Source organism: Dioscorea cayenensis, chromosome 5 (assembly GCF_009730915.1).
Source record: "Dioscorea cayenensis subsp. rotundata cultivar TDr96_F1 chromosome 5, TDr96_F1_v2_PseudoChromosome.rev07_lg8_w22 25.fasta, whole genome shotgun sequence".
In the NCBI taxonomy this organism is placed as follows: domain Eukaryota; kingdom Viridiplantae; phylum Streptophyta; class Magnoliopsida; order Dioscoreales; family Dioscoreaceae; genus Dioscorea; species Dioscorea cayenensis.
Window position 1 is genome coordinate 17,810,911 of NC_052475.1, and position 10,442 is coordinate 17,821,352.

The window sequence follows — 10,442 nt, forward strand, 5'->3', positions numbered from 1 at the left end:
TCGTAGCCCATGTGTCTGAGGGTTCCGTTTCATAGTTTTTAGTATAGAAGCCCTTTATTTTAATTTGTTGATCTATCTTTGATAGGCTCTCCTTGGTCTCACATAAAATTTGATTTCAAGTTTAGCCTTTTCATTTTTAGTTAAAAAGGTGTAGAACTAGGCATCCAATGAAATTTGGTTTAACCTTGTGAACCGGGCCTTGTTCATCCGTTCTCGTTCAATCGCCTCGGTTCTCACTATTGAGCACCTTGGTTTTTATCATGCCGATAGGGAAACCGGACTGCTATACTTCAAGTCCGGTTCAACCAGTTGAACCACCGGGTTGAACCCAATTTACATAAGGGAATCACGGGGATGTGGGTAGGCCTTGGATTAACTTGATTTTCATTATAAAACCTTGATGCTAAGGTTTTAAGGTTGAACTTTTTTGGTTTCTCCTTTGGGGAGGCTAGCAAGACTTCTTGCTAATATTCTCCTCAACCTAAGAGAATTTCCAATGAGGTTTAGAGAAGTTTTGGAGAAGATTACGCCGAAGATAGCTAATCAAAATGAGCATTCAAGAGATCGAAAAGGTATCTATTTCATCCTTTGTGCTACATCGGCAGCAGTCTTGGGGAACTCAAGAGAAGGGGTCCTCACCACTATTATTGAAGCATTAGGGAACTTTTACTATGGAGTTTGTTGATGTTTTCCTTATTTCTATATATTGAGGACATCCTTAAGATGATAGCTTAAAAAGCGTCATTCATTATTCGGCTTGGATGAATCCCAAGGTGAACTTGTAGTTGGATACCTTTTTATATTGATTCATGTTGCTTTTGATTGAGATTTACTTGTGTTGTTTTAATTGTTTGGATTGATTGTAGTGAGATCTCGAATCTTATCTTGTCTATGTGTTGAGATTGAGAAATCTACACATAGAGACTTAACTACAAGTATAGTGCCTAGAGATAGGGTACAGGGATCTTCCGTCTAGGGCTTGAGAGAGTTATCACCCTAATTTGAGAGATTCAACGAGAGTTAATTCAATTATATGAAACCAAGGTTGGAAAGAAATTTCACCCGGGTTTAGGTGAGATATTAGTTGTCAATTGACTCGAGATAGAGCTATTAGCATGATATAGGAATTTCTCGGTCTAATCAACCCAACCTCTATTTCAATATTAAAAATTTAATTAAAAGTGTAGTATTAGGAGAATCCTTTATCTAGATACCTTCTTTATCGATCCCTAAGCAGGGTCGGCCTTGGAGAAAATGGGCCCTAGGCAAAATAATAATAAATATTTTTTAATTATTTTTATTAAATAATAAATTATATAAAATAAAATAAAAAAAATATTACCATAAATCAATTAAATAAATCAAATAAGATAAATTTTAGAGTTTAAAAAATAATTAAAAATTTTTAAAATTATAATTATATAGATCGAATCATCACGATAGTAAATAAAAAAAGTATGAATATAAGTTAGAAAAAAATTGAATTTGTGAGGCCCAATTATAAGTGATAGGGATGCAAGTGTGCATGTCAATCATGTAATAAAGTGCTCAAAAGAGGGGTATCGATCCACACATGGAGATTGAGACACGAAAATTAGCCTAATTAAAGTTGTGATGTGGTGCAAAAGAACTAGAAAGCAAAAGCAAGAAATATATAATAAGAGGAATAGAGAAATCGGGAGAAAAAGCGTTTATAAGTCCGTGTAGCATCCCTCTAGTGTTTTGTTATATCGGGACAAAGGTTGTCTAATCATGCAATCCCTGAACCGAGGGATTTCCTAAAGTATAATAAACCCTTCTTACAAGGGTGAATAGTAGCGATTCAGAGTACTGGTGTTGATATAGTCATTCCACAATCGCTTTGTACTATGTGAATCTCATTGTGATTTAACAAGAATTTCTAAATAGATAATTCTTCTTGAGAGAGATTACCCCAACCCCATCTGGAATAAAAATACAACTTCTCCTAAAATCTATTCCTTGTGATTGCAAAGAGCTCGGAAACAACTTGTTAATCCACTTGGAAGGATTGAGGGAGAAAAATTCTCCAAAGTGAACCATTGCGAGGCTTACTTACAATCCTCTCTAATTATGACATGTCTATGCTAGGTGGGAATTTCTACTCGTCACAAAACACATCAAATATGATAACTAGGGATTTCGCTACAATAACAATCGATGCATACAAACACGCAATTAGATTCAAATAATATGGATTGCAATTAAAAAACAAGTAATTTAACAAAATCCACAACCAATGTCAAATAGGATAAAACCCTAGAGTTTAACTATGCCCAAACATCTACAAAAATTAGCTCTCCATTAATGGAGGGCAAGCATTCAACTAACAAGACACGAAAAGAATGCCAATAGACATAAAAAAATCCTATTCTCAATCGTCGCGGAGGATAGTCGCCGGTGAACGCCCAAGGGCTTTCCACGGACATTGACAAGCTAATCTTGATGGCTACAATCCTTCATCTCCAAGATGATTGGGTTGAATCTTCCTCCAAAATCACCTCAAAAGCATCGGAGATTCACCCTTCTTCTTCCCTTTACCTTGCCTCCAAAATAGAACAAAAGATGCCCTATAAACCCTCTTTAGAAATATTTTATAGTAGTAAACACACGGGCTTCTTACGGGAGGGACATGGCCGTAAGAAGCTGGGGATAATGGGTCGCGAGCCTTACGAAAACACTTTCGGCCGTAAGTCCGATCCGTAAGGTCTTCTGTCGGGTGTTACGGTCTTGCGTGCGGCCGTAGGTGCTGGAATGTAAGCTTCTCTGTGGAGTTCTTATGACCACCCTTACGGGCACAAGTTGTGCTCTTAAACTCTTCTAGATGGTCCTTACGGTCTACCTTACCGGCGTAAGTCCTGCCCGTAAGCTGTCCTGTTTCTTGTCCTTCTTCGATTAGCACTGAGAGAACTCCAATTTCATTTTTTGGCTCTAAAATGCTTCTTTTGGCTTATTCTCATATTTAAGCACGACTTGAGCCTGAGAATACAAAACACACCATGTTTAACGTTGAATTTTAAAATATAACTCTAATTCAACCTTAATGAGTGTACAAAATAATGTAAAATAATGAACAGTCATACACTCATTAATAAGTGTTATAGTTAAAAAAAATTAAAAATTTCTAGATAATTATATGGATTTGTCTGTTAATAATAAATAAAATTTTAAAATAAAATTAAAAAAAAAAGAATGAATTGTGAAACCATGAAAAAATGAGGGGCCCTATTATAAACTAAATTTGTTGCGCATTGATATTATATTAAATTAAGCATTATTTTTTAAAAATTAAAATTTTCAAGATAATTATATGAATAAGATTATAGAATGATAGTAAATAAAAATTTAAAATATAATTTAAAAAAAAATGAATTGTGAGGGTTTGGAAATTTGTGAGGCCATACTATAAGGCAAAATTTATTATATATTTTATAGTTGAAAAAAAAGATAAAATCTTGAAAATGATAATTATATGGATAGGATAATACTAAATAAAAATGTTAAATATATATTTTTAATATATATATATATATATATATATATATATATATATATATATATATATATATGAATTATGGGGCTACGAAAATAGTGGGGCCCCTAGGCATAAGCCTTGATCGTCTATGCTTAGGGTCGGCCACATTCTCAAGTTTGTGGTTGTTTATTGCTTTCTTAGGCTTTAGTTTCATGCCTAATTCTAGTTTATTAAATAATAGAAAATTAGTTAATACTAGTACTTCTAATCTGTTAAAATACAATAACCCTGTTTTTCACTTTATTATTTGTGTTAACCATACATTTTGCGAGCATGACCACATGGTCCAAGCGCATCACCTCTCTTTTCTTTTCCCTTATTTTCTCTTACGCTTTTTGGATTCAAAGCGATATGTAAGATGCATTTTTACGTTTTTTATTATATAATTTATTTTTATTTAATATATATATATATATATATATATGAGGCTGATGTTAACAGTGCCCATGATTTTATAATGCGAAAAATTTGCATTTGTCCACTCAATATTGAAATCTGTATAAAAGAAATTTCTGAAATGCAAAATTTCAGAAACATAATTAACAATTGAATATATTGAAAAATTCAGTCCATTTGCTTGATAAATAGGTTTATTAACATTTAATAAGATAATGCATATATATACTAGTAATAGGTTTTAAATACATTTTTATGCGTAATTTGAGTATATAGTAAGATAATATGTAATTCAAAAATATTATCATTTTTCTATTAAAACACTATCATATATGAAAGATCTAATTTTCATAAGCATATGCCCACATAAACCAAATTAAATTGATAAATTAAAATGAATTAACACAATTGGCTTATAATTCTTGATTTACATGCATACATATATATTGAAAGTTTTATTTTTTTATAATTAAATAAAGGGAAAATTACTCATTCACCCTAAAGTAATTTTCAAAACTTCCCAAAAACCCCCTCCTACTTTTTGCACACCGGACTGACCCTTAGTTAGTGTTTAACTTCCCTTTTACCCCACTACGTTCACTCGAAATGGGTCCATGTTGTGAAATCCCATTTTTGGCACGAAAATGGTGGGAAAGGAAAGCGTCAAATCACATCATATTCGACCTTTTTGAAGGGCTTTCGCTTGGTTTAACGTTTAAATATTTTTACTAATATGTTTAATAATTATCATATCAGTGTAATACTTCCCATCTCCGTTTAACGTTGTCTTTTACATGTACAACTATTCATATTAGCGTGTAAATTCTCAAAGTCTCTGCGTAAAAGCGGTGATCTTTTTCGTTGATCCGAATTCTTTGGCGGTGGCGCGTGGCGGTGTCGAGGTTATGGTATCCGTGCATAAGAACTAATGACGGCATTAAAATTTATGCTGCAGTAACATAATTTTTCCTAACAACCCTAGTTCGTTCTCATCGATCGATGTCGGCACTCGTCGTTTAACTTTTTTTCTCGGATATGAAGAGTCGACCAGCTTGTGGAATTCACACCATAAATAACCAGAAAGAACCCTCCCCATGGACAACCACTCCTCGTCAGTCCTCATCATCCTCCTCCTCCTCCTCCTCGTCCTCCCTCTTCCCATGGACAACCACTCTGATCCCGAAAAGGATGTTTCGTGAACCTTCTTCCTTATCTTGAGAATCATTTAGCCTGCAATCACGCATGACAAGTTAAACTATCTTTTTCACCTTGAAGTCGAAATGCTCTCATAATTGCACGAATGCGGAGGATTCTTCGGTGGGTGACGGGCAAGCAATTAGCGAGCATTTCGACTTGGGTAAGAAAAGAAATTTTTCACGTATTTCGTGATTGCGGAGGATTCTCTTGAGGAGGGAGATCAGGAAACATCCTTTAAGGCGGAGGATCCTTTTCGACTTGAGACTTTTACATTACCATTTAAGAACATTACGTCGGGTGTACAACTATTACGTTTTGTGTTTAACTATCAGGATCTTCGTTTAAGTCCGACCATGACACATTGATTAATAGTCGTTTTTCATGAATGTGTGTTGTTTAACCTTTTTTTAATGTTATGCGTTGTGCGAGGTTGAAGTTGATGCGCATGTTATGCAAACCGCTGTGATCATTCGAATGTCTGAGACACTTGTTTTCGTTATACGAGGGTCGAGTCGTGAGTGTCCAAAGTCCGAGCGGACGTTGTAAATGTTGTAAATGTTGTAAATCTTTTATAAATAAAAGCGAAACAAGCTTATTTGTCGTGAACTTACGAAATTTAAACATAGACCTAGTAAAAAAACAAACAATGTGGGAAACAAAAAGAGCGTCATTGTAAACAATAGAAAATACGTAAATATGTTTAAACAGCGACAACGGTGTTTAAGAAAAAGTTACTCTTTAAACAATGACAACGGTGTAAACAATAGAAAAAGTTAAACACTACTCAAGTTACTCTTTAAACAATGACAACGGTGTTTAAGAAAATACGTAAAGATGTTTAAACAGTGACCCAGGAGGTACCCATCTTCAACGCGATGTCGGGTGAAAGCATTCAATTTAAACAATAACATATTATTTAAATGATATGAGACTTTTAGTTAAACAATTAACCGTTATTTTTAAACACTATATGTATCATGTTTTAAACATAAAAAAAGCTTGAGCGTTTACGAGAGACTCATGTTGAGTTGAGAACTTTCATTCGAACGATGACAATATGTCTTCCTCGTGACGGTGACATATATTTCCCTTTTTGCCCTTGGGATGGAGGGAAAAAAATACCGCCCTAATCACATCACGTCTAGTCTAACCTCTATCGCATACAAGCGTACTTTTTGTTTGCCTTTCATTGACTGTTTGTTCTTTACATCTTCTACTTCTTCTTCTTCGTCTTCTTTTTGTTCTTCATTTCATTTGGTTTTATGCGATTTGGTTTTCGACCGATACATTATGGAGAGTTTTTGTGGTATTGCTAGATTCAGCGGGGAGGAAGAGTGCTAATGTTCACAGCTCGAGACTTCTTGGGAGTTGGTGTTAGCTGAGATATGTGAGCGATGGGGTCTCGAAGTTTCTCTTATCAGGGTTAAGTTCATCACACCAGATGGATATAAAATGGTTTGCCCAATCGAAAACGATGTTGACTTCCAGCGGATGTGTCACGTCCATTCCATCTTCAAATGTCTTTGTAGTTGATATTGTCGTCGAGGGAGCGGAAAATGTGCCATTGCAGAATCCTAATGAAAAGCGAGGTTTACTCGTTGTAAGTTCCTTTTTCTTTTTAATTATTCCAGGTTTATGCGGGGTCATTATTGTTTAAATATGTCACGTCATCTGGTTAACATATTATACTAGTCCTTTACGTTATTAGTTAATTGCTTAAGTATTTAGTTTAACGTTTAACTATTGTCATTATCGCTTAAACATTATACTCTCCGCTTAACATATTGATCTTTTCATTTGGTGAAGTGTTGGCGAGGAATTCGATTCGCGAGTGCTCCCATTCATCCCCATGGTGACCACGGCGGTGTGGGATGTCTTCCTTCCTCGTCAGATCATTCTGAAGTGTTGTCGTTGGATATTGGACAACGTTTTGACGGTGTCGAACATTTTCGGGGATGTACTTCAAAATCATGCAATCAAAAGGAATTTTGACTTCAAATTCATAAAGAACGAAAAACATCGGGTGACTGTGGAATGCGCTGCCGATGGTTGTCGTTGGCGCCTTCATGCATCAAAAGAGTATAACAAAAATACTTTCAGAATCAAGACAATCAACCCGTCACACACTTGCGGTGGTGGCATAGGTTCGGCGTCACATCCGAAAGCGTCCAAAAAATGGGTTAGCGCACGAGTGATTCAGAAGCTCAAGGACCGTCCCTTGTACAAGGCCATCGACATTCAGAAGGACATGTTGCGGGAACATGGTGTCCACATACCATACAAGCAGGCTTGGTTGGGAAAAGAGCATGCCCGGGTGGTCCTCGACGGCAGTGACATCTCCAGCTATGACTGTTTGCTTTGGTATGTGGATAAGGTGGCTGAGACAAATCCCGGCAGCGTTGCGATCGTGGAGAGAGACGGTGATCGTTTTAAACGTGCATTCTTTTCTTTCAGCGCGTGTATTGTGGGATTCAAGAGGGCTTGCAGGCCGCTGCTGTTTCTCGATGGTACCCACCTCCTTGGAAAATATCGGGGTACACTACTGGGTGCCACAGGGAAAGATGGTAACAATGGTTTTTTCCACGTCGCCTTCGGTATAGTCGACAACGAGACCGATGCCAATTGGACTTGGTTCATATCTAAGTTAGGCGATGCCTTATACGAGGGTGGAGATTATCATGAGATAATTACCTTCGTGTCGGACAGGTCCAAGGGCCTTGTGAGCGCAATTGCGAGAGTCTTCCCTTCTTCGCCACATGCGTACTGTCTTCGACATTTGGAGGCCAATTTTATGAAAGCCAATGTCAGACTTGGGAAGGCATTGAGGGAGGAGTGCTGGTCTATATGCTTCCGCATTGCGTGGGCATCCACGGCTAAAGATTTCGATGATACCGTGAATGAACTGCAGGCCATATCACCCGAAGCTCATCACTGGTTGATTAATAAATCGGATATGGCACATTGGTCGAATTATCTGTTCGGAGGTGATCGTTGGGGTGAGATGTATTCGAACGTCGCGAGTCGTTCGATGCTTGGATCAAGGAAGCTCGTCATTTACCGGTGACGAAAATGGTCGACTCCATAAGGTCTGCGAATGTTGGTTTTACACTTAACATTTAGTATTACCCTTTAAACATTCTCAATCTTTGTTTCATTACACTTGTCGACTTTAAATATTAATCATTTCGTTTTAAATAATTACAATAATGTTTAAACATGTTGACGAATTATTTAACCATCATCGTCTTTGTTTAACCTTATTTGCGGGTTCAAGTTGATGCGCATGTTATGTAACCGGCGTGAGCAAGCGACCAAATGGGAGAGCTACTTATGCCCAGACATACATTCGAGTTAGAGATCATTGTTGAGGACGACCGAAATCTTCGTGTTGGTCGTTGTGATCGATGATCGTTACGAGTGATCGACCAATGCAGCGACTCTCGTGGATCTCGCCATCGAACTTGTTCATGTCGAAGGTGGCAAGTTTATGGTATCCCTTGCAAACATGCTTGCGCAACAATAATGCAGACAGACACCAACGTACATCGATTTATTAGCGGGTACTTCACGGTCGACAATTACAAACTGGCGTACAAGGAAGCTATATTCTCCATACCCGACGATGACGAGCCTTGGACCCGAAATCGTGAGCTTCGTTTGCGACCGACTGTGACTAGAAAGGCGACTGGGCGGCCTAGACGAAAAAGAGGATCGAGTCGCAAGCGTTTGATGTCCGCGAGTTACATTCGCACGGCGCCAGGATCCGGTCACAATCGACGATCTTGCAATGAAACTGTCGCCGACTAGGCATTGTTAATAAACCGACGATGACAGGGAAACATTGTGTATTGATGGGAACCTTTCCACATTTAAACTCTTACTCTTTACAACGAATTGAATGTATTTACACAGAGACATTGTTCTTTTAAACGGATACACTGTAATTTGAAATATTTCAACTGATGTTTAAACAATGAGTGCATTTAGTTAAACAGAGACAGTGTTATTTTAAACGGGTACACCGTATTTTGAAATATTTAAAACTGATGTTTAAACGATATATAGTATATTTAAACAATGAAAGTGAAATGTACACAATTACAACGTAAATTAAACAATGAAATAAAAACCGAGATGGAATTTAACCTCGCTTTTACAATTCAAAAACAAACAAAATTTACATTAAGATACACAAGTCATGTTCTTCGAACACGAAAACAATGAATTGAATTTGTCCGATTTACATTTGAAAAATTGATGATCGGATATACGAGGACATGTTATTCAAAAACAAAATTTAACCCGCTTGTGACTGACCCCCCTTTGTCATGGACGCCGGCTGCCCTCCCTCCTTAAGTATGCGGGTAACATACCGTAATCCGAGGTAAGGGAACGTCATGCTGCGGTAGCCGTAACTTCTCACCCCTACGAATTGCTCGATAAACCGCATGAGCGTAGGCAGGGCGCAATCGGCGCTTCCTTGTTTTTGGCGTGGGGTTTTACGTAGGTCGCGACGAGCGTACTTTTGCCGTCGCCGACTCGCTTAACTCCATATCGACACAAAGGTCGAATAGATTCATTGTCGAGATATGCAAGTCGAGATTAGAATACCGATTTAAATACCAAAGCAGATATTAATCGGACATAATTAAAGAACTTACCATGTCCAACGCGTCCTTATCAGTACCCGGACACGAAGAATAATGCCCTGTATTCTTGTTTATCATTGTCCGAGGACGACGACATGGAAGTGGCCATTCATGATTATCGGGAGGATGACAATTTGAACTTCATGCGAGTTGCGTAGCGAGCATCCCCGATCATAGCCATAATTGTGTCATGTGCGTCGTCCTGCTTTGACATAAATAAGCGCAGGGGTGCGATGATGAGGCGGCGCCTCTTGTAAGGATATGGCTCTTTGCTCGGCGACTTTTGTATGATGCATACGAAAGCGTCCCATCACATCATCGATGACCATCTCCTTCCCCTCAAGGCGTGTATAATGCATCGGCGTGTGGCTGGCGGCAGTCATTCTTCCACACGTGACGGTCTTGAGGTTAAAGCGATAACGAGATATATAAGACCATATTGTAAATATTTAAATGATATTATCAATTGTTACATGATATTATATATAATTAAACAATAAGTAGAAAACTTAAATGATAACATAAAGGTATTAAACACTATTAGGAAATAGTTAAACACTATAAGAAACTCTTTAAACAATAACATAAAAAGCGTTACACTTACCGATCCATAGAGCGGTTGAGGAAGATCCTCATCAACTCCTGCT